We start from the raw sequence: 21,177 nt of genomic DNA, 5'->3' as shown, positions 1-21,177 counted from the left end.
GTGGTAATTGATTCTTTACGCCCCTTGATTTATGGGGGCAAAAAGCGGCGCTTTTTGGGGCAAAACCTCGGTGAATCTGTCCGTCTCACCTCTTTTCTCGCTCTGTGTCCCCTCGTGACGTTGCTATCGCACATGTGCGTTTTTTGCCTTCGCTCAGGCTGATGATCGAGCGCGGCATTTCCATCTTTATGAAAAGAAAATTTGCCGCTGAAGCGCAGCAATCTGACCCCTTTTTCTAGCTCTTTTCCCTTGGGTTTGAGCTATCGAGCAGGCCATTTTCAGTGACCTACGTACCAGTCTGGGTTATATATGATTTGCATTGTAATACGTTTATTCTAGAAAAAAACGCAGCCCTCATTGATCATTGCATAAAAAAGTTGCGGAATCGACTACTGTCTTAATTTAAATCCGACGATGTCTAACGTGTACATACGTGTTATCGATCGCGATGTGAGTATTGGATTAAAAAACGCGAGGGGTACAAGGAACTATAAATTTACACTTACAACAATTTTACACCCGATTAGGTGATCCGTCCAAAAACCATCAGGGGTTCAAAAGGTACATCGCCGAACGCCTGGGGGTAATCCGATTAGTGCTGTAATCTGTATGTGATATCGCTTTTTAGTACTAACGCGAAGGCAATGCCACAGCTTTATCCAGTATTTTGGAATCTGGGATGGAATTTCTCGCGCTCTGTGGGAATCGTAAATATAGAAAAAGGGTGAAAAAGGCGACTTTTTTACGAAATCCAATGGCATTATTAATGAGTTATGACACGAGGCGTTGACTCTCAGTAGAAGAGTAAACTTTGGCAGCGTTTTGAAAAAAAAACGTACACATTGAATTTAGTAATCTTGTCTTGGCGATTTCAAGCCAATCAATAATTTTCCGTTACAGTGATAGATAAAAAAAATGTACAGGCACCTACGCTGGATATGTACAATATTTGTTTTATAATTTACTCTTAGAAGTAAATTAAAAACGTAATCTAGAGTCGTTTTTCAATAAAAAAAAGAAAAAAAATTGTACGCAATTACTCGAGTAAGTTTCTTCTGTCGAATTCACCCCCTAAAACTCTACTTCTTTCAGCCAAAAAAAGTACACTTATTACTTCCTAGAGAAGTCGAGGAGAGCAGCGTGAGTCAAGCGAGATGAAAAGAAAGGAGCGCCAAGAGAGTATTGAAGAAAGGATGACGAATGCGCTCGAGAGATACACTGCAGCGGCAGTCGTTCCAGGAATAAAGACCAGAGCGAGAGCAAAAAGGCGAGTGGTGCTGACGACTTTTTCCTTCTCCTGCGTCAACGTTGCGTTTCAATCGCAGGTATATAATATATGGCCGTTTACACCTCGATTCTCTGCCTCCGATTGTCCTCAGCGACGGGCTTTTCATTTGCTTGCAGGCTTCCCGTTGACTTTTTATTTAGGACTGTAAAGTATAGCTTCTTTTCTCTAATTTTTGGAAACACACTAGGCGTAGGCGGACTCGGGCGATGTTTTTCTCACGAGAATTTCACGCATACAATTTGAGTAACGAGTGCAAGTGTACTCGCAAAAACATTAATTTTCCCCATCCAATTCCCCCTCGCGATCGAATCTCCCAAAATTACAGACAAATCTCCAGCACCCAACGCGCTAACAAAAGCACCCTGACATTCGTAACGAACGCAGACTCGAAAGAATAAAACGCATAATGCGCTAGCTCAAAGAAACTCGAGAGAAAAGCGAGGAGAAGCGTGTCGCGTGCGCGTCCATCAAGGTAAAACTCGGCGCGACACGCGGAAGCGGAACGCTATATGCATCATGCAGGTAAAAAAGGCACACGTACGCCAAAAATTCGTCGGCGCCGCACAAAGCCCGTGTATCGGATATCCTCGAGAGCTAACGAATCACATGGATCAGCTCCCACGAATGCGCCTATCAATCACGACGCATTGGCCCTTGGGGTGTATATATATCCCCGGATTTTTCGCGTGTTTATTGCTTTTCTTTTCGGCTACGCCGGCTCTCCGTGCGCGCTCGTCGTTCGCGGGTATACGAACAGAGTCGAGCGGACTCAACTGACCGGATGATTAGCTCTGTGAATCGATCTTCCTTTGAAAATGTGCGCCGAGCATTTTTAAGGATTGCGAGCCGGCGATGGTTCTTTTTTCCAGAAAGATCGATTGTGCGTCGGGCAGCAGTCTCTTGCAGCTGATGCTCATTGGCTTCCTCAAACTTATTTGTTTTCGAATGATGCGATTATCAACTGGTAGCTTCGATTCCTAGGAAGTTGTAAGTGAAATAAGTATACTACTTTTTGGGCCGAAAAGTAGAGTTTTTCTTTTACATTTACTATATATTTTTGTATATTATTTATTCTGTGCGGTTTATAAATACAAGCGCCAATTGCGAGGCGGCAGTTGACCAATCGATAAATCAATATTAAGTAAATAAAGTCAGAGCCAGTCAGCGTGCGATGATTGTTAAAAATGAACTATGTTCAATAATTTATATTTTGTTTTGTTCCATCACAGGCAAGATACATCTTTTTTAATGAGAAATGTCTATACTGTTTTTTTTATCTTGAGAATCATGCTGTATTAGTGACCCCATAGCTTATAGCTTATAGAGTAAAATTAAGATATGAGGTGTCGTCAATCTTTCGAACTTTAAAATTAATCTGAAATTGCGAAAATACTTTTTTCAAACTAAAACACATATCGATACAGACTCCGATAATCTGCATAAAAGTTCTCCCATCTTCCTTCCGTTCCCGTAAGGTAGATACAAGAGCCTCCGCATCAACAGCTCCAGTTGGAAACTCCGGTTTACCGGTGAAAATAATCCCTCACAAAAGACGAAGCTCGCGCTATAGGTATGCCGAAGCATCGAGCGCAGAGAAAAACGTGCCTTCCTACGTGTCTGCAAACAGGATAGCGTTACAAATTCCTTCAAAGAACGACTGCTGCTGGCAGTAGCAGCCAACATTCGCAAGAGCTCAATGGGGGAGTAGCCGAGTGTATGCGCACCTCTATATTCAGGGCCTGAATCGGAGCCGGGAACGGAATCAGCGGATTAGCCGGTTTCAATGAACGTTCGCCCTCTCTCTGTGTGCATACATACCTTTTTATGCCTGTCTCGCATCTTGCCCTGGCTTTTCTAGTTCGTCTCGCTTTGGCTGGCTCCGCTTCGCTCTTTCTCCTAGGGCCCATATAGCTTACATCTATACCTATTTCTATTATAGGTGTAATGTAGCGAGCTTAGAATGGGTGCTTTTGGAGGTCTTGTTCTTGTAAATAAATTAATAGTGGAAACCGAGCGAGAAATAACTTTGTTGCGATAAATTGTATAGGATGCACCGATTTATTGCCATAATATAGATACAGTATTGAATTTTCGAATTTTGAAAAATGAACTCATAGTGTTTTAGCATACAACGATCTAAATTATACATAGAAATATTTTAAAAAAGTCGTTGTTCCGTTACCTTAAAACTGAATCTGATTAAATCATCATCGAGCCCCTCCCCTAAAGTTTGCGCCAGTGTCGTTTTATTTCTTTCCTCATTCAACCTCCATATATTTTTTTGTGCATCCGGAAGAGAGAAGACCCGCGGCACATACGCGGACTGAATGCCGACTCGGGGGGGGGGAGGGAGGATACGGATAGGTATATCGCTAATCCGACGCCTGTGTGCCTCCCTTCTATCGAGTTGTGAGATCAATGTCCCGAGAGGGATCGTCGAGAAGACGCCGTGTTTACACCGTGTCTCGTTACGTGATCTTCGTTATTAGGACGTCATGTGTATACTAGAGGATTAGGTTCTTTACGGATCGCGCGACGAAAGAAAGAATGATTTTTTGTTGGATGTTAAATTTTTTTCTCAGTGTGTACACTGGCATAATTTCAATTATCACCTGTATAACAAAAGAGGATTACATTATTACCGGCGTAGCAAAAGTTCATAGTACAATAGGCAAATAGCATTATTAATTGAAAGAAATGAACCCTCCAGCTATATTTAATTAAGAGCGGAGTCAATTATTAAAGCCGAGTCAATCGCAAATTCATCGTTATCCATAATAACTCCCTACGGATGCAACATCTCTGCCCTCCCGCCTCTTTGCACATCAAAGAGCCTTTCGAATCCATGGCCCGTAGCACATCCACCGCGCCTCGAAATTATACTTATAAAACGCGCCGCGCGCGCAGTTTTATAGATCGCGCGAGCGCGAAATTTAGCACCTAGAAGACAGTTACGAGGCGCATCGGAAACGCCGGCCCGGGCCAAACCGCTAATTTCACAGTCGTTTAAGCGGCGATAACTCAACGAGATTTACGACCTCCTGCATATGTGGGCGCATCGCTCCTGCTGCTGCTGCATCGCACCGCGGCTCGACATCCTATTCCATTAGTCCATGGAGGAGGCGAACTTCGCTGCCGCAGCATGATGCGCGAAAGGAAGAGAGGGAGAGACAACTTTTCTGTCGGCCAGCTTTACGATCTCAGCGAGTAGTGCGGATTTGCGATGCTGTTTCTCTAATGGTTGATTGCCGCGAATGCGCTTCGGCTGTTAGTTATATTGGTGTTTTATCTGTGGAATAACGATTCTACTTTATTACATATTTACATATTTTATTGTATTGATTTCACAATTATATACAGTGGAGTTAAAGAGTTAGAAATACTACTATATTTACTTACATCCATCACATGTTTCTTGCTCCCACAACTCCATGCCAATTTCTAGAGGCTATAGAAAACTCGCATATTTTATTTCAATCGATCTCACTTTTAGCTCGAGCTATATACTCTACGCACATCAATCCCTTGTAACTACAAGAGCTTGTCCTCGGACAGAAAAAAAAGTACAGCCATTAATCCAATATCTCTAAATCCAAACATCGACAAAACAAACGGGCTAAATGTAACACAAACTCCTAGCCCTCGTCCAATTCATCGACCGCGCGTCTTCATCGTCACGTTTCTCTGATGTTGATGCATCGCTACACAGGCCCGCGCTCACTCCGGCGTGAGTCATTCATCTCGCGCCACCCAAGCGTCGAGAGGAGAAAAAAATGGCCGAATCGGTCGAAAATAAAACGCGCTATAACGCGCCGCGATCCGAAAAAGCAAAACAGAGCGTAAAACGGAGCAGCACGTCGGCAAGCGTCAAAGCCGCCAAGTAGCATAGACTCGCCCAATAAAATCCCATGCGGATAATAAAAGCGCGCATACGCGCGCACGTGTTTGTTTATGCGCGCGTCTGATGCCGCCGGTCGTCTGGCGACGGCTTCCGCTTCTCTTTCTCAACGAGGAGAGCATCACTGCCGGAGTTTATGTTGTCGCGTCTTTCGCAGGAAGCTCTCGCGCTTTTCCACGATGTGCGCGGACTATCCTCGGAAATCGACGCCGCGGGAATCCTCCTCAATTTATTTCTCATATTTTCTGTCAGAAAATCGTTGTTTGTATCGTCAGAGATCGTGAATGTTGAATCCAAGTGCTGTTTTATCACGCGTTATTGATATTATAAATATAGCTTATAGCAACAAGTCACCTCATATTAAGCGGGAGCAAAGTCTTATTGTCCACTTTCTAAACAACGTCAAAGCGTTTGTATAGAAAAAGAGCTCACACAAACTGAATTTGTATCATTTTAACGATTTTTCGACTTCAAAATACTTATTTTGAACAGCCGACGGTGAACGAAATTCACTATTAATTCAAAAAGAAATACCAGAATAGCAACGTTGAATGCCGCTAAAATGAAGTAAAATAAAATGCGCAGAAACATACTGTATCGCACAAACAGCGGATCTTTCGCAATGTGAAATTTATTATTTTCATTCATCACATACCTAGTAATTATGCAATCTTCCACGCACACAGTTTGAGCATCGTCATTCATCAATTTCGTGCATCCCACTAAGTCTTCGATCGGTGTGATCAAGTCCTGCAATAGCGTGTCAACGTAATACTGTTGATAATACGCTGAACCACACACGTTGTAGTTTCCGCATAAGTCGTCGGCGCAGTCGTGATCATGGAGCTCAGAAAACTTTGCAGCAACGTATTCATAATCAAGAAATTATAAATTATATAGATGTGAAATAGTTTACTGAATCTGCTGATCGGTCTTTGAATCATGGCAACGCCAAAGGCACCTCGTAAAATATCGAGGATTGCTTCTGCGTAATTAATTTTAAGTAGATTCATTAAGATAAAAGCTGTTGATGGAAAGACAATGAGTCGAAAATAGTTTTAGGTTTTTTTCTTATTATAAAGCATAACCCGGCCGGCCTTAAGTAGTTTGCTTCATTCTGCCGAAGTCCTCGCTGATAATCGTCGACGCCGCAACAATCGAATCGACCCTGGAGAATTTCTGCAACAGCTCTGCTCCGTCTGCTGTGCCGTTTTCATAAATTGTACCGATTTCTCCCAGGTCAAAGAATGAGTGACTGGTATTGGCTCGCATTTTCTCCCAGACTGTTTTCTGCACTTTTCGCGCTGTTTTATATGGATCTGTTTCCATGAAATGTGTTACTTACTACCCCCTGATTCTCAAGAGACGTTTGGAAGCAATAAGTCATATCGAATATTTTTATCGGATAATCAAACAAGTCTTGAGTTCTGTCAAAGTTTAGTGAATCGCATAGATTAGAGAAGTCGAAATCTATCAGAAACATGAAAATTATTAATAATAATGCAACAATTAAGTTCTCTTTTATTTACATTTATATAATATTAAGTTTGTTTCAATCGGCTTACCTTTCGGTTCATAAATTAGCCTAAACAAAGCGAATGGGTGGCCATTTTCTTGAGTAAAGATGGCCACCTTTTCCCGAAATTTAGAAAAGTGTGTATTGAAGGGATTGAACATGTATATAGCGCAATGCCGGTACCGCTTGTGTGGGGACACATGTACATTCCGTTTAAGACGTTGAAGGTCCATAGCATTTTGAGAAACGAATGTGTCTGTTGCGTGTATATTTCTGATGAAAAAAATGCCATGGATGTTCCAAAATTCAGAATATTTCAATTTATATAATCTTATTTCGAGATCCACCAATTCGGTCACTTCTATTATGAAAGTTGACGCGGGCACCGGTAATATGCCGTTGCTTCCGATTAGATAAAGCTTCTGTTTAGCTTGGTACATTTCCAAAATATCTTCTTTCTCTAAGTGACTCTTCTACGATCCGTTGGAATTAAAATATAGATTATTATCACTTCACCTTCATGCAAACTTTGGCGTGAACAATATAAACCAAACAAATATCTTTCCTTCGTGCGAACAAATGTTTTTAATAAAAATCACTTTACATCCATTAGATGACAATTACTGATCTTTTAACCATGCTGAAAGGTATAGTGTATGTATATCATTAGCCAAACGTTTAACTTCTATACTACACTTTAAAGATCGTTAGCTCTTTCGGCACTCCCATTTTTCATACTGCTTCTTTTCTAGAAACACGACTGCACAAAATAAGATTCACCCCCCCCCCCCCCATCCCCTCCCCCTCGTGATGACATGACTATTTTTCTCTTTTTCCCTCTACTGCGCGCGCAAAAGCCTTCATGAATCGCAACGTGAAAAGACGAATAAAAGTCAAGTCATCCTTGACCGTGACAATAGAATTGGCGGTTCAAGGTTACCTTTTTAAAAATACATGTTCGCTTTTAGAAGAAGATTTTTAAACGCGCAGAAAACACATATCGGCATATATTTAATTTTTATATGTTTGTGGAATAATAGACTGTATGAACAATAATAGTAGTTCAATTGTATCTAATATTTAAATAAAAAATAGCAAATGCATGCATAATATTGGTTCTTTGTATAAAATAAAATCAATTGAAAAAAAATAACCTATAACCGTCGAAAGTTGCGAGTGATTTACATCGTTCACAAAATTAAAATTCGAAACGGGTGCATTTTACGAGTTCCGCACCCTGTGCTCTTTATCTTACTTCTCTTTTTTTATTGAGAAGCTAATAATGAGTCAACGCAGTATGTGGATGTTCGCCGTCGGACCGCGACCAAACACATGAACATGCATACACGCACCAACGCGAAACGGGACACAGATACCCTTTCGTATTCCAATGTGACGCGGACAAATTGCACTTTTCTTCCCTTTAGCACCCGGGTGCTTCGTAGCTCTTCTTCTGACCCTCGTCTGTTACAAATTACGCCTCTGTTTTTTTTTTTTTTTTGCTGCTGCTACTATACTATCGTCCGCTTCCGTTTAGTATTTTCGCCGTCTAAATTGTGGGTCATTATATAGGGCTGTTCTTGTTTTTAATTTCGTAGGAAGTGCGTCGCGATGGTTCAACAAGAGAGATTTCTGGCTTGGAAAGCATTAGGATTGAGAATCTTGAGTTATTATGAACATCATCTCCATTACTTAAATAAATAATTTTTCTACTTTTGCTTTACAGAACAAGTTTTACGAATCAATTTTTAATAACACTTGTTGTAAAATAGACAGTTTGTACAATATTGCTCCACCGATAACTTAAACTAACGCGCGTTATTGTTACGGCAATATTGCAAAACTGCACAACACTTGATTTAGTAGGCATCGATATAATGTACCCTTCTCCGAGAAAGTGCACGACAAAAAGCAATCATTTGCTCGATTTTCCGCCCGACTTTTTGGTTAACTGCTCCAACCAGGATAACGAGCATATAATTCACTGTCATTTTTCACGCGAGTCTCGCACCCTTTGCTCTCCGTCTCATTGTACTCGCGAGTCTGCGCGCATATAATGACTCCTCGCTCTCGTTTCGGTCGCTTGATGGATGGTCGCACCAGGTGATGCGCCCCTTTCTCGCTCCTCCACCCCCGTATTCAAGCGCCTGCGTATCTCAGTTTATTACATTTTTTACGCATTGTCCGTAACAAACGCTATCCATTCTGCTCGTAACGTTTTTTAAAACCATGTTGTTAATAGTTAAAAATTGATACTTTTTATAATTATAATATAATGAAGAGTGAAGAGAATTACGATTTCCCTGGTAGAAGAATTAGCTTAGGCGTTGGCTTGCTTAGTAAGAATAACCTTATTTCTTTCGTTAAAAATAACCCAATTTTTAACCAATTTTAAGCTTATAATGAGTTAATATGCGCGTCGAGTGCGATCATAACCTATATAAAGTGCAGCGAAAGAGACAAACAATAAGAACTCCATAAATATTTATGGAAATAAGTCCAGTTTTGCTACTCGGGGGTTTTTGCGGTCGCAGAACACGAATATCGCGACGGCAACGCTCCCTGAGGTACCTGGTGCCCAGGGTGGACATTATCACGCCGTCTCCTGGAGTTTTGAGAGATATTGAAACATAATTAGCCAAAACTTGTTACTCGGGAGTTCTTGCGATCGCAGAACATGAATATCATGACATCAACGCCCCTTGAGGTACCTAGTGCCCAGAGTGAATAGTATCAACGTCATCTTTTGGAGTTTTGTGGGAATTTAATAGTAATTAAGTCAAGATAATCCCAGGAGACGATATTGATACTGTCTACCCTGGACACCAGGTACCTAGAAAGACATTATCGTCACTTTACTCGTATTCAGTGACCTCAAAAACCTCCAGTCAATGAGTTTCGACGAAATATGTCGTTATTTTCCGTGAAACTCCAGGAGACGACGTTGATACTGCCAACCCTCGGCACCGGGTACCTCGAGGAGCGTTGCCGTCGCTATATTCGTGTTCATCAACCTCGAAAACCCCCGAGTAACGAGTTGCGACTAATTATGTTTCAAATTCTAACAAAACTCCAGGAGACGACATTAATACTGTCTACCCAGGGCAGCAGGTACTTCTGAGAGCATTGCCGTCGCGATATTCGTGTTCAGCGACCCCAAAAACTCCTTAGTAACAAAACTGTACTTTCTCTCATCAATATTTACCGCGTTTTTTTGCTTTGCTGCATTATTATTTACATTTGAGGTTACGTATCTCTTCTTTAAAAACAATATGGGCAAAAATAACCTTATTCTTGCGTTAAAACGATGTCGCTGTTAGCCAATTACAACCCAATATTCTCGGCTTAGATAAGCTAATTCGACACTTATAGATTATTTTTGGGTTAAAATTGGTTGGGATTTCTACCAGGGTTGTTATTCACTTGCATTTTCGTAGATCTTTACTGATTTCAATAAAGAGCTGATGAGTATTGTTAATTTTATTTTTTCTGTACTGATGATCATGCGCATAATACCTTGATTCAGAGATAGCTTTGCACAACCAAAAAATTAAGACTGACAATATTTTATGTCCTGTTTTCTAGCGATGCGGTAATTTAGAAGGGAGAGAATTTTTATCGAAGACTGAGGCACTTACATATGGCAAGAATAAGACAATAAACAAAATGTCAAAGGTAATATATCGATAAGCAAGCATTGATATCTGGTATGCTGAGTAAAAGATTACAAATCGTAAAAATTCAGATCTACATAATCACAATGATTAAATTTGCATTCATACCTTATATAGTAAATGATGTTGGTACAAATAATATAATCGTTCGTGCATAATTATTCTGTTATTGCATTCTAGACGCAACAAAGGGCTTTATTTAAAAACACATACGATCCATTAATTATTCTCTAATCGCTAATATCGTCGAAGTCACAATATAGTGGCTCTTAAATTCGAATAATAAAACAGCGAGAAAAAGCGAGTCTCGCGCGTAAGGACTGATTAAGCGCGACAAAGGAAGGGCACACAATGAGCCTGCTTGATTAAAACGAGAATATTAGGGAATCGCAGCTTCGGTTAATTGTCGCATTTCGCGCCTTCTGTCGACTACCCGTTTCACATGCAAACACGTTAGCTACATTATGCCACTCATTGTTCTGGAGGTGTCGCGTTCGAAGTGGTGTTTTCGTGTGTAATACATGCCCTATGTGGAAAGACGAAAGCCGTTTCGTTTTATTATTATTATTATTATTGTTTTTTTTTTTTTAATAACTACATTTTTAAGTGGTCGACGTATCGTGGAATACGTAATCCACGTTAATCTGACATCAATATAAAAGTTGCAATTTTAGATTTTTGTGTAAAATAACTTTTGACACCTTTAAACTCAACTATTTACTCATTTTCTTTATAACTTTGGCATTTTAAAGCAGTTTTAAAAAATATAAAAATTTTGAAAATACAAATTATGACGTATGAATGAAAAAAACCAAATGATCCGCAATCTAGCTAATAATTCACAGCCCGCCTCTGCCTGTATTGGCTAAAATCAGAAATCCACGTGCAAGCTTATTGTTGGACAATCGCAACAGCGCGTGTCCAGTCGCGGTCCACGCCTCCTCGTGCAGCAATGTACGCTCGAAATTACCAGGATCTCACAAAAAGTAGGCGCGTCAGGGTCAGTTTTCGCGAGCTGACCTCACTGGACACGAGACTTCTACCGAAAAATTCCCTTGCTCTGACCGTCCCTTGGCTTTCACTCGCTCTTCCCCAACTTCGTTTCGTCTTTCTTTTCTCCAAAGCTCTCCGCCCCTTCGTCAGTTGCGATAGCGCCACGCTGCGCTTTCCGCACGCTCAAAAAAAGCAAGCGAACTGCGCAGCTGCGACGACGATAATTGACGCAGAGCAAGAGAGAGCGAGAGAGAGAGAGAGAGAGAGAGAGAGAGCAAAAGAGGATGTAGTCTCGGTCGGGTGCCTCACGCGGCCCCTCCATATAATTCGATCATAAACCCCTTGACGCGCCGACAATGTTGACATTTGGTTATTTGGACGTCAAGCTGCGCTGGCGCACACGCTCTGCACCCTGCTGCAGCTCCTGATTTGGGAAGCGCGACCACCCGCCTATGCTGGGAGGTGGCACGTTTTTCTCTTCGTCGAGGGAGAGAAAGACTTGTAAGTACATATACGAGAGGAACAGAGTTAATCAGCGGATAAAGAGGCGCGAGCGCTCTGCAGTGTGTACAGCACGGGAGCCGCGTAGTCCCGTCTGATTGTGATGGAATTAACGGAAAGAACGGTTTTTGTGTAGGCTTGCGAAGGGCTAGAACAGGTAAAGATTTCTTCGGGCAAGGTAATTTTTAAATGCATAACTGCTTAAAAGATTAAAAAGATAGATTGCAAATTTTCGAGTCTAATGATATTATTTCTGTAATCTTAATTTTCCGATCGCTTTGGAAGCCCATCAGCATGCCTCAATCGCCGTTTTTATCCTCTATGAGAAACGGATGTACATGACGAATGCGATGAAATTGAGTTGCACAGACAGTAAATGTATGCATGAATAAATTGTTGAATAAAAAAATGTAGAATACATACTGTGCGTGACGTATTCTGCATGCTATATTATATTGTCAATTTTAACAAACAAGCAATAATACAAGTTACATTAGACATTCTCTTCTAATAAAGCAATAAACGGGCCGATACGTGATACACTTAAGACACGCAAGCAATCGTAGCCTCATCTACCGGCAGCAGTCCATATACGCGTGCCACCAATCGCGCATATCGCCACTCGATCCTAGCAACGACGCTTCAACTTCTAGTATGCAGCGTGCAACGATAGAAGTGTAGGTAGAGCTCCATCAGTGCCGTCGCTTCTCGGTTACACGGACCGACGCACTGCCCAGAAGGGAGAAGAACTTGGACGACGAATCGTACGCCAATCATCGCTCAAGCCTCTATACATCTCCCTCTCAGTCCCACTCGCTTCTTTCCTTTTTCCATGCCTTTTTGTCGGTCGCGGAGTCGTCTTGCGGCTGGGAGGCGAAGGCGAAAACCGCACAAAGGGATATCGCGAACTCTGCGGCTTGCAGATGCAGGCCTCGCTCTTTTTTTCATGCTTTTTTCGTGTCTGAGCAGCGCGCCTTGCGAAAATGCACGCGGCCTGTGGCTCCCGCCGTTATTATTATTCATGCACTTGCTCCGAGGCAACCTGGCTGTTATTTTTTCTTTTCGTTCGAGTTTAATGACACGGCGGTTTAGAACGGAATGGATGGCGTGTTTGCGAAAATCGAGCTGACATTTGAGACTGCGTGAGTTGTTTTGCTTTGTGATGATTTAAACATTCTACACTTATGTAAATATTGCAGCAGAGATGAGACTACACGAATTTCAGTCAAAATTTGTTCGTGTCATGTATAATGTACCCCTTCTGTTCTTAAATCCGCTGTCGTCAAAACTTGTTGGGCTACTGCCATTCAAGGAAATATGCCCTCGGGCAACGACAAAGTCTTGAATGACACTGCGCCAAGCAGTCCGTCTTACCGTTGCACCCAGTTTCTCTGCTTTGATCAAATGAACCTGTCCTACGTTCGAAAAGAGGAGAAAAAAAGAATAAGAGAAGACACAAGCCTTGCGTGTGCTAACTCGAAGAGTAGGGTTACGGCTATCGATATCGAATTATACGGCGTCTTGAATCGATACGAAAAAGTTGAGATGAAAGAAAGAAGCAAGAAGGGGTATAGGAGTGAAGCGTAATATCGTGGTTAGCGGTAGAACCAAGACTTACGACAAAGAGGATAGTATGATTAGGGCGTGATTGATGTATTTTGACTAGTAGATACCAGAGAGCAATGAGAGTAAAAATATGAAGCATTTTACTTTCACCTAATTACTTTTTTACACAAGTTTCTCTTATCTTCCGAAGAAACATAAAGTTGGTAATTGCAATAGGATTCAACACTTTACTATATGGGAGATTCGTCTGGTACATAGTGTTTTCGGTTACAACTTTTAATAGCAAGCGTATAACACTCTCAACTCTATAGTAATTCACTTCTTTTTATAGTGGTAGCTTTCAAAGTTTATTTTCTCTAATTCATTGATTCAGCTTAATAATATACAAAACAAACAAAAAACGTGTTCCAACATGGATCAAACTTTTTTGGCATTAGTACAAAAAGGAACCTTTACACTTTAATATCATATATACGGCAGAGTAATGTAATAAATATCGCTAACTCTGAACTTGTTCAATACTATTAAATCAATAGTTTCAATTTCAAAAAACTTTGTTGTGATTGAAAAGCCAAGTCAGGAAAATTAACTTTCGACAGCAACAAAACAGTGGAAAATAGTTTTCGACATTAAAAACTGTTGCTTCTCTTATGCTCTAGTAATACAGTCTCGAAGCATGACTTTTCAAAAACTAATGATTATCCATACCAGGCAACATTCTGTTCTGAGCACATCTAAATCTTAATTTTAAATCTTTTGTAATGCAACAATTGAAAACAAAAGCAAGCATTTTCTTAAGCGAAAAAAAAGTAGGGATTAATGTGACAATCAAACAATACACTTCTTCTGTCTGAGATCCCTCTGTTGAAACGAAACGAACGCCTCGACTTCGACCCTCATCTTTAATCTTCAGTTATTCCGGTCTAAGTAAATAAATCTTTACAAGCTATTCACTCATCGTGTTTACCTAATAGTGTATACTTAGTAGGTGCACCGCCTACTACGGTCACCTATTCGTATCATCAGGTACGGAATATAAGTTTTTTGTCCGCTTTTTGTTTAATGATCCACGTACGTAGTACGCCTTTGTGCTGGATTTTCGAGTTTCAGAATGCAGCACAAAATTTCACTGCAACTACAAATAAAACTTTAGACGAACTAGAAGTTTAATTTCAAAATGTGAAGAAAATCATAGACGTAATCGTTCACGCATTGACTAACAAACAAAAAAAATGCACAAGCGATTAGTGCATTTTTCTCGAAAAGCAACAACATTGCATTTCTCCTCGACGCGCGTGTTATACGCAAACGAGGGTCAGACTTGCGCGCGCGCTCGCGACAGCTGCGCGTTACACACATCCGAAAAAAACCTCAAACGCGCGTTTTTCCATCTGGCGTGTGCGTGACCTCGCGGAATTAGCTTGGAGCCCAATGTCAAGGATCTGGCCCTTTTTCCGCCGAACCTTGAACTGCAGTATGACAGCAGTGAGCGAGACCGCAGAGGCATGTACGAGACAAACTTCCTATGTAATTTTCTGGCTTATTTCGGCAAATTTCATCCCGGAAGAGAAATTTTAAAAGGGACATGTTTTACGAGCCTTTATCGAGCTGAAGCCGTTTAACCCTTTAATGGTAGCCAGTGTTTCATGAATTGTAACATCTTGAAAACGTTTTTTAACTTTATTTCCGCGACGGCAATTCGGCGCAGAAATTGCTTGACCGCAGAAACATTATTCACGTAGGCTTGAAGTAATGTACGCAGCAGTCATATTTATAAGAATAAAAGAAAAAATGAGTTACGAAACTGCCAGTTCGCCATATTACACACATATGATCGTACCCTTCAATAACCTAACTTAAGCAGCGTTCCTATCACGTTGCCGAAACTCACTCCCTCGGCAAAAGACAAGCTTGCGAAGAATCTTTCGCACAACGGATTTTCTTTTCCTATAATAATATCGAATATAAGCAGTATTATATTATAAAATACCTTACGCGTGTAGATGAAAAGGAAATTAAAATTATGAGAGTGTAGACATTCATTTAAAATAGCGTTATACATAAAAAGTACGATGATATCAGCAAATTGCATAAGTTATCATAAAAGCAAAGTGTTATTTAAGTAATTCGGCAACGCATACATTATAAATTTAGCACGAATCGCGCAAGTCACTCTCCATTAATAACGCATCATCTCCACCCTATTACACTGTCATTAAAATAACTTTAATATATCGCTTAGTAACTTTCTACTACTCCCTACTCTGACGTTAGCTTAAATTGTCGAAGATTCTAGACCAAGATCTATGTCAGAGTTGTAAAAATTGCCAAAAGTTATTATAAACAATTTTCCTACATCAGAGTTTTCCTCTCCAAGGAATATATCAGGCATCAGCTTCAGCTCCTGTACGACCTCCCTTTTATCTCCTTCTTCCTCACACATAAAATACACACATAATAGTAGCTACCCCTTTGGTCTTTTCCACCCTCTCGACGAGAGCGACAATCGCAGCCCTCGTGCGCGTCAGTCCCGAACGACGCTCATTGGCCGGCCGCGCCCCTCCGCGCCCCATTGGCTAATTGTTCCAGGGGCGCGTCGCTTCTGATTGGCTCGGGACCCAGGGGTGCCGATTACGCAAGGGGAAGTCGCGCACTCTGCGACGGGGCGACTCGTTATTGAGTGCGCGCAAAGCGAAGAGACACACAGGGAGACGAGAGAGTGGATTGCAGCGGAACGTCAAAAGGGAGAGACGAGAGTGTATGTAAATGTATTCGTTTAAGCGGAGGATGCGAACAAAGAGTAAGATCGGCTTTTGTTTTCAAGCTTTTTTGCATTCGCTATGGTTGATAAAGCTGTTTCAATAGATAGAAATATGTCAGAGTTAACTCGAAGCTTCAAACGATATGGTTTTGATGGTCGTATAACCCAAACAAAAATTTAAATTTTCATGGCAAAATCGCGAAGGAATGTAAGAATAACGCTGGCTTGTTAACCTACATGAGAATCGAAAGATCTGCTTTTCTCATTTACATGAGAAATGAAGCAAGACCGGACGTGAGCGTTTTTACTCCGACAGTCTGAGCTCCGCTGATCGGATGCTTCTCGAACGGAGGAAGCGTTAACATCGCGTGTTTGACTCGAGGATAAAAAGAAGTCAGAGACGGGCGCATTGATCGTCGATTCGTTTCGTAAAAAAGAGCTCACAGATATTCTGGGAGTAGAGCGTAGCTCACCCATTGTTCACGCTTCCCAGTTTCGATGATGACGACAGCTTACAGCTTCCGCAGATAAAACACTATCTAGAGCGAAGAAAGGAATAACTGTCTTTTTATTATTATTATTTTGTGAAATTTTTCATCCAGGAAGCTTTGAGAAAGGTAAGACTGTGAGAAAAATATCAAAAGGATGATGCGGTCAGCTTAAGATCGTGCGTCTCAAGTGATTTTTCATGTCCCTAGAATATGTCCAAAACAGATCTGTATCAACTTTAAACCGATTACGTGTAGGATTAAGGAAAATATAAAAAATACCTAGCTCGTGAGAACTGCCATCAGTGTAAAACATTAGAATTATCACAAATTGGCAAGGAATATTTCTGGCATCATTTATGTTGTAAAAGAAGTAACAATATACGTATATGGTAAAGATGCGAGACATGAGAAAACCACTATAAAAAATGTCAAAAAATCAAAGTGCTATTCAAAAAAAAAAATTTTTAAGTTTTGAAAATGAAAAATCGAAGGCTACGATGGCACGCTAGATTTGTAGATTAAGAAGCTCAACGCACGAGGAGCAGAAGTGAAAAAAGCCTTGTAAGCATAAGAACATCATGATGCACTATACGTGTATAAGCAGCTCGAGTGGCTTTGATCTTGCTCACAAAGCAAAACGCGGAAGCGAGCAGCTATATCGCTTTCGGGCCGGCTAATCCTCTTACGCAGGTCCTCCTTTTAAGGTTATAGGCTTGTATACATATCGCCCGGCGCACGCGTATCTTGGCGATCTCCCAAGTCTTGGAGAGAAGACGGTGGCATTGTTGTCGCGTTTTGTGAGAAAACAGCATTTTCGTCGCTCGAGGTGGCGACAAGAAGGGACTTAACTTATCTTCGTCACAACAGGATTCACACAGACTCAAGAAGATGCCGCCTACTACTTATTGCGCGTATACATGTATATGTATAAGCGCACTTTTTTCCTTCATCGATCTCCTTCTCCTATTTTATTATTTAGCTCTCGGTTTTCAGAAGCCGAGGAATTTTCTCAGGGGGCCGCGAAGAATATTTCGCCACGGGACGCTCACACACTTTCTTACGCAATGATGGGATCGCCGGTCAAGTGAAACATCTTTTTTCGTTTTATTGGTTTATTTGTCTCTGTTCTACTAATCTAAATAAATAGATGCTGTCTATTAAGCTAGAACCACCACTTTCACCCAAGCAAAACAAAACTATTCTACAATTTTTTGCTAATTTGTTACGCAAGAATTAATTTTGTTGCTCCAGCTGTTTCCGAGAAACGAAGATTGGGCTAGCTTAAGTAATAAGCTAGCAACACCATAGCTGTAACTTTTGAACAAATGGATCTTTTTTAACAATTCAAACGGTATATTCTGTTACTAATTTGTTGCTGAAAGAAAGGCCCCATTTAGGTCCCATTTAACCACAAGGCCCAAGGGCCGATAACGCGCCAAGGCCTAAAAGCGAAAAATGATAAAAAATGTGTAGATCGGCGGTAAATAACTGTTCGAGAATTTGTTTCTAATTTGTTGCTAACGTTTTACACCATAAACTATTTTGCTGCTCCTATTTTCCTTGTCGCGGTATATAGTGCGGCAGCCAGCTAGGTTCCCGTAGCCTTTTCAAATAGAACGACTTTCCGGAAAATTGTTGCAAAATTTTCACTTCTCCGTACTAAAAAATATTTTTTTAGGTTCCTTGTAAAAATTTAAGATGAAAGTGTTCCTATACTTTTTTCCGTAAAATGCATTGTTTTACGTAGAAAAATCATTGAAGTTACAAAAATTCACATAGGAAAAATAAAAAAAAAACAGTTGCATTACGGGAATCTAGCTGGCTGCCACACTAATAGGCCCTTGGGTCTTATGGTTGAATTTGGAGAATGCGACCTAGCCTATCTTTCAGCAACAAATAAACAACAAAATATGCCGTTTGAATCGTTAAAAAAGCTCCATTTGTTAAAAAATGACAGGTATGGTGATGCTAGTTTAATATTTAAGCCAACCCAACCTTTGTTTCGCGGCAACAAAAGGACGGAGAAACAAACTAGTTTAGGGTGTAAAACATTAACAACGAATCGTAGAATAGTTTCTTTTGAGTTGGGTGAAAGTGGTGGTTTCAGCTTAATAGACATGAATAGGTGCACATTCTTTAGCACATAGCTTCCTTCAACATTATACATTGCTTTAATATCTAAATTGTCTTTACTTCATGTATAATTGCATAGAGTTTTTGTAATTTTTCGTTGGATGAATAAAATTATTTCTAATCTATCAATACTATATAACTATAATACTAAATGTAAAAACAGACTGTTTTCACATTATGTTACAGTAAAAACAAAGTAAATGAGACTTGTGGTGGATTAAAATTCACTGAGAAGCTAAGATACAAGCGTATACAAATGTACTTACACATACATCCATACGGTCATTTCCTAAAAACACTTAAAAATGCAACAAAACACACTTCCTGCATGTTTTTATCGAAACTCCAAAAATTACTACCACAAGGCTTCCTTAGGAAGGAAGCAAGTTATTTTATCTTTATTTACTAGCTACTTCGAAAAGTCAAGATCCATAACGAATCTATATTTGTTCAACGCCATGCTTATAAAAACAGTGTATTATACTTTTCTCGCAATAGAAATTTATAAAAGAAGTTGTATAGACATTAGGTACTTACTTGTAAACTCAAGATATTTTTAAATGCATCATCTTGGTACGAGGGGATATAATAATTTCATACTGACAGGTCACTATGATTGCTTGTAAAACCGCATCCCACTTGGGTGCATGGAAAATCCGGCTCTGCGATTTTCCCGCGTATCATAAGCCATCCCAGCTATTGGGACGCATAATCTGAGCGTGAAATAGTACGTATATCCATATACGAGCGAAGGGTGCACTCGTATCGACCTTACCCTTTCCCTCGTCCGTATAATCCTTTGAATAAGTAATCCGGACGACAAACACTCGGGACGCGTGCGCCTCGAGCGATACTTTTCTCGCGATATTTCACGGTTTACGCGTCGATCGTTTTATCGCCACCTCGTGTGTCGAATCTGATTGTGCGTACACATACATGTAGATGCCATGTGAGTTTCACGCTATCGCTGCGTAAGTGGCCCGCATTTTGTGCATTCATTGTAGACTGGGAGAGTTAGGGGGGAGGGGGGTGAAGGGCCCCGTGATCGCTGATGCTCTTTTGATGACTTCGTTATGATTTGCCTATGTGCTGTGCGAACATTTTTTAAACTAGTTTTTTATTTAGCGATTCAATTTTCAATTTTTTCCTTCGTCGATCACTTTTTTCAACCCTATGGCATAATACCAAAAAGAAGAAATGACAAAAGTTTCAACTCAGAACCGGCTTTGTTATTTTACGTTTTATCGAAGTATTGTAAAATCGAGACAAAATTTAATATGCTGGCTCTTCTCAAAAAAGCCGTTATGAATTTTAACAATAATAACGTTATTAATTTTAAATGCATTAAAATATACAACAAATATTATGTTCTACATCATTCAGATTTTCTAAGTAAAACTTCCAAAATCATACCTTGACATTGACGTACACGCATCCTCGTCGACTTGGTTCGCACAGAGCGTATATAGACCATTCCAATAATAATTGCGATAAATGGTTTGCTCGCTCAACAAGTATCTCTAATATTTACTTGGCAGAACAGCGTACTACTTATTATTTACTCATATGTCCAAGTTACGTTTGCTTTCGTTGGCGATCCCCAACCTTCCGACATCTTGATTTTTTCACAAAAGAACTCATATCCCGACTGCTTTGCTAACGCTATCACAATCCTATACATTTAACAATACTATTACTAATATAAACGTCTAGACCAATTAACTTACTCTTCATGTTCACACTTGCACTGACGTCCGGCACACAAGGAGAAAAAAACTGTTCAAGAAATCAGTCGTTTATTGCACTTTCACGGCGCCACCGGAAGTAAGAATTTTCCGAAATGAAAAAATACTAGAATGTTGTGTCTAATCTAGAAGTAAGCCATGATTTGTATAATACTAATATTCTCGAGATAAATAAATGTAATAATCGATATTGATCACATACTTAATTCCGGTCGCAAATATTTAGGCCTATTTTTGCCCGGGATTTTCAAATCAACTACTTAAAAAACTGAACAGAACAATATTGCAATAAACGATAAAACACTATTGAACTGTCAAAGCAAAAAAAGTTAAAAAAAATCAATTGATCAAAGTGATCCTTATCTCTTTACTACTAAAAACTGATATTTTGCAGCTTACTGCATAAGAAGTACGACGCTCGGCACGCGGCTGCTCGTGTGAGTATCTTATCGGTGTTTACATCGGCTCAACGTCAACCCGCTGCGCACTTTTTTAAAACCTACGCTCGTTACATGCACTTTTTAAAACTTTTATTTATGACATTTCAATGAAAATTTACCATCATTCAATCAAATTTTTAAAAAATATTACTTATTTCTATTTTATATTCC

This window comes from Nasonia vitripennis, chromosome 4 (genome assembly GCF_009193385.2).
Source record: "Nasonia vitripennis strain AsymCx chromosome 4, Nvit_psr_1.1, whole genome shotgun sequence".
NCBI classification, from domain to species: domain Eukaryota; kingdom Metazoa; phylum Arthropoda; class Insecta; order Hymenoptera; family Pteromalidae; genus Nasonia; species Nasonia vitripennis.
Note: the sequence above shows the minus strand (reverse complement) of the source record.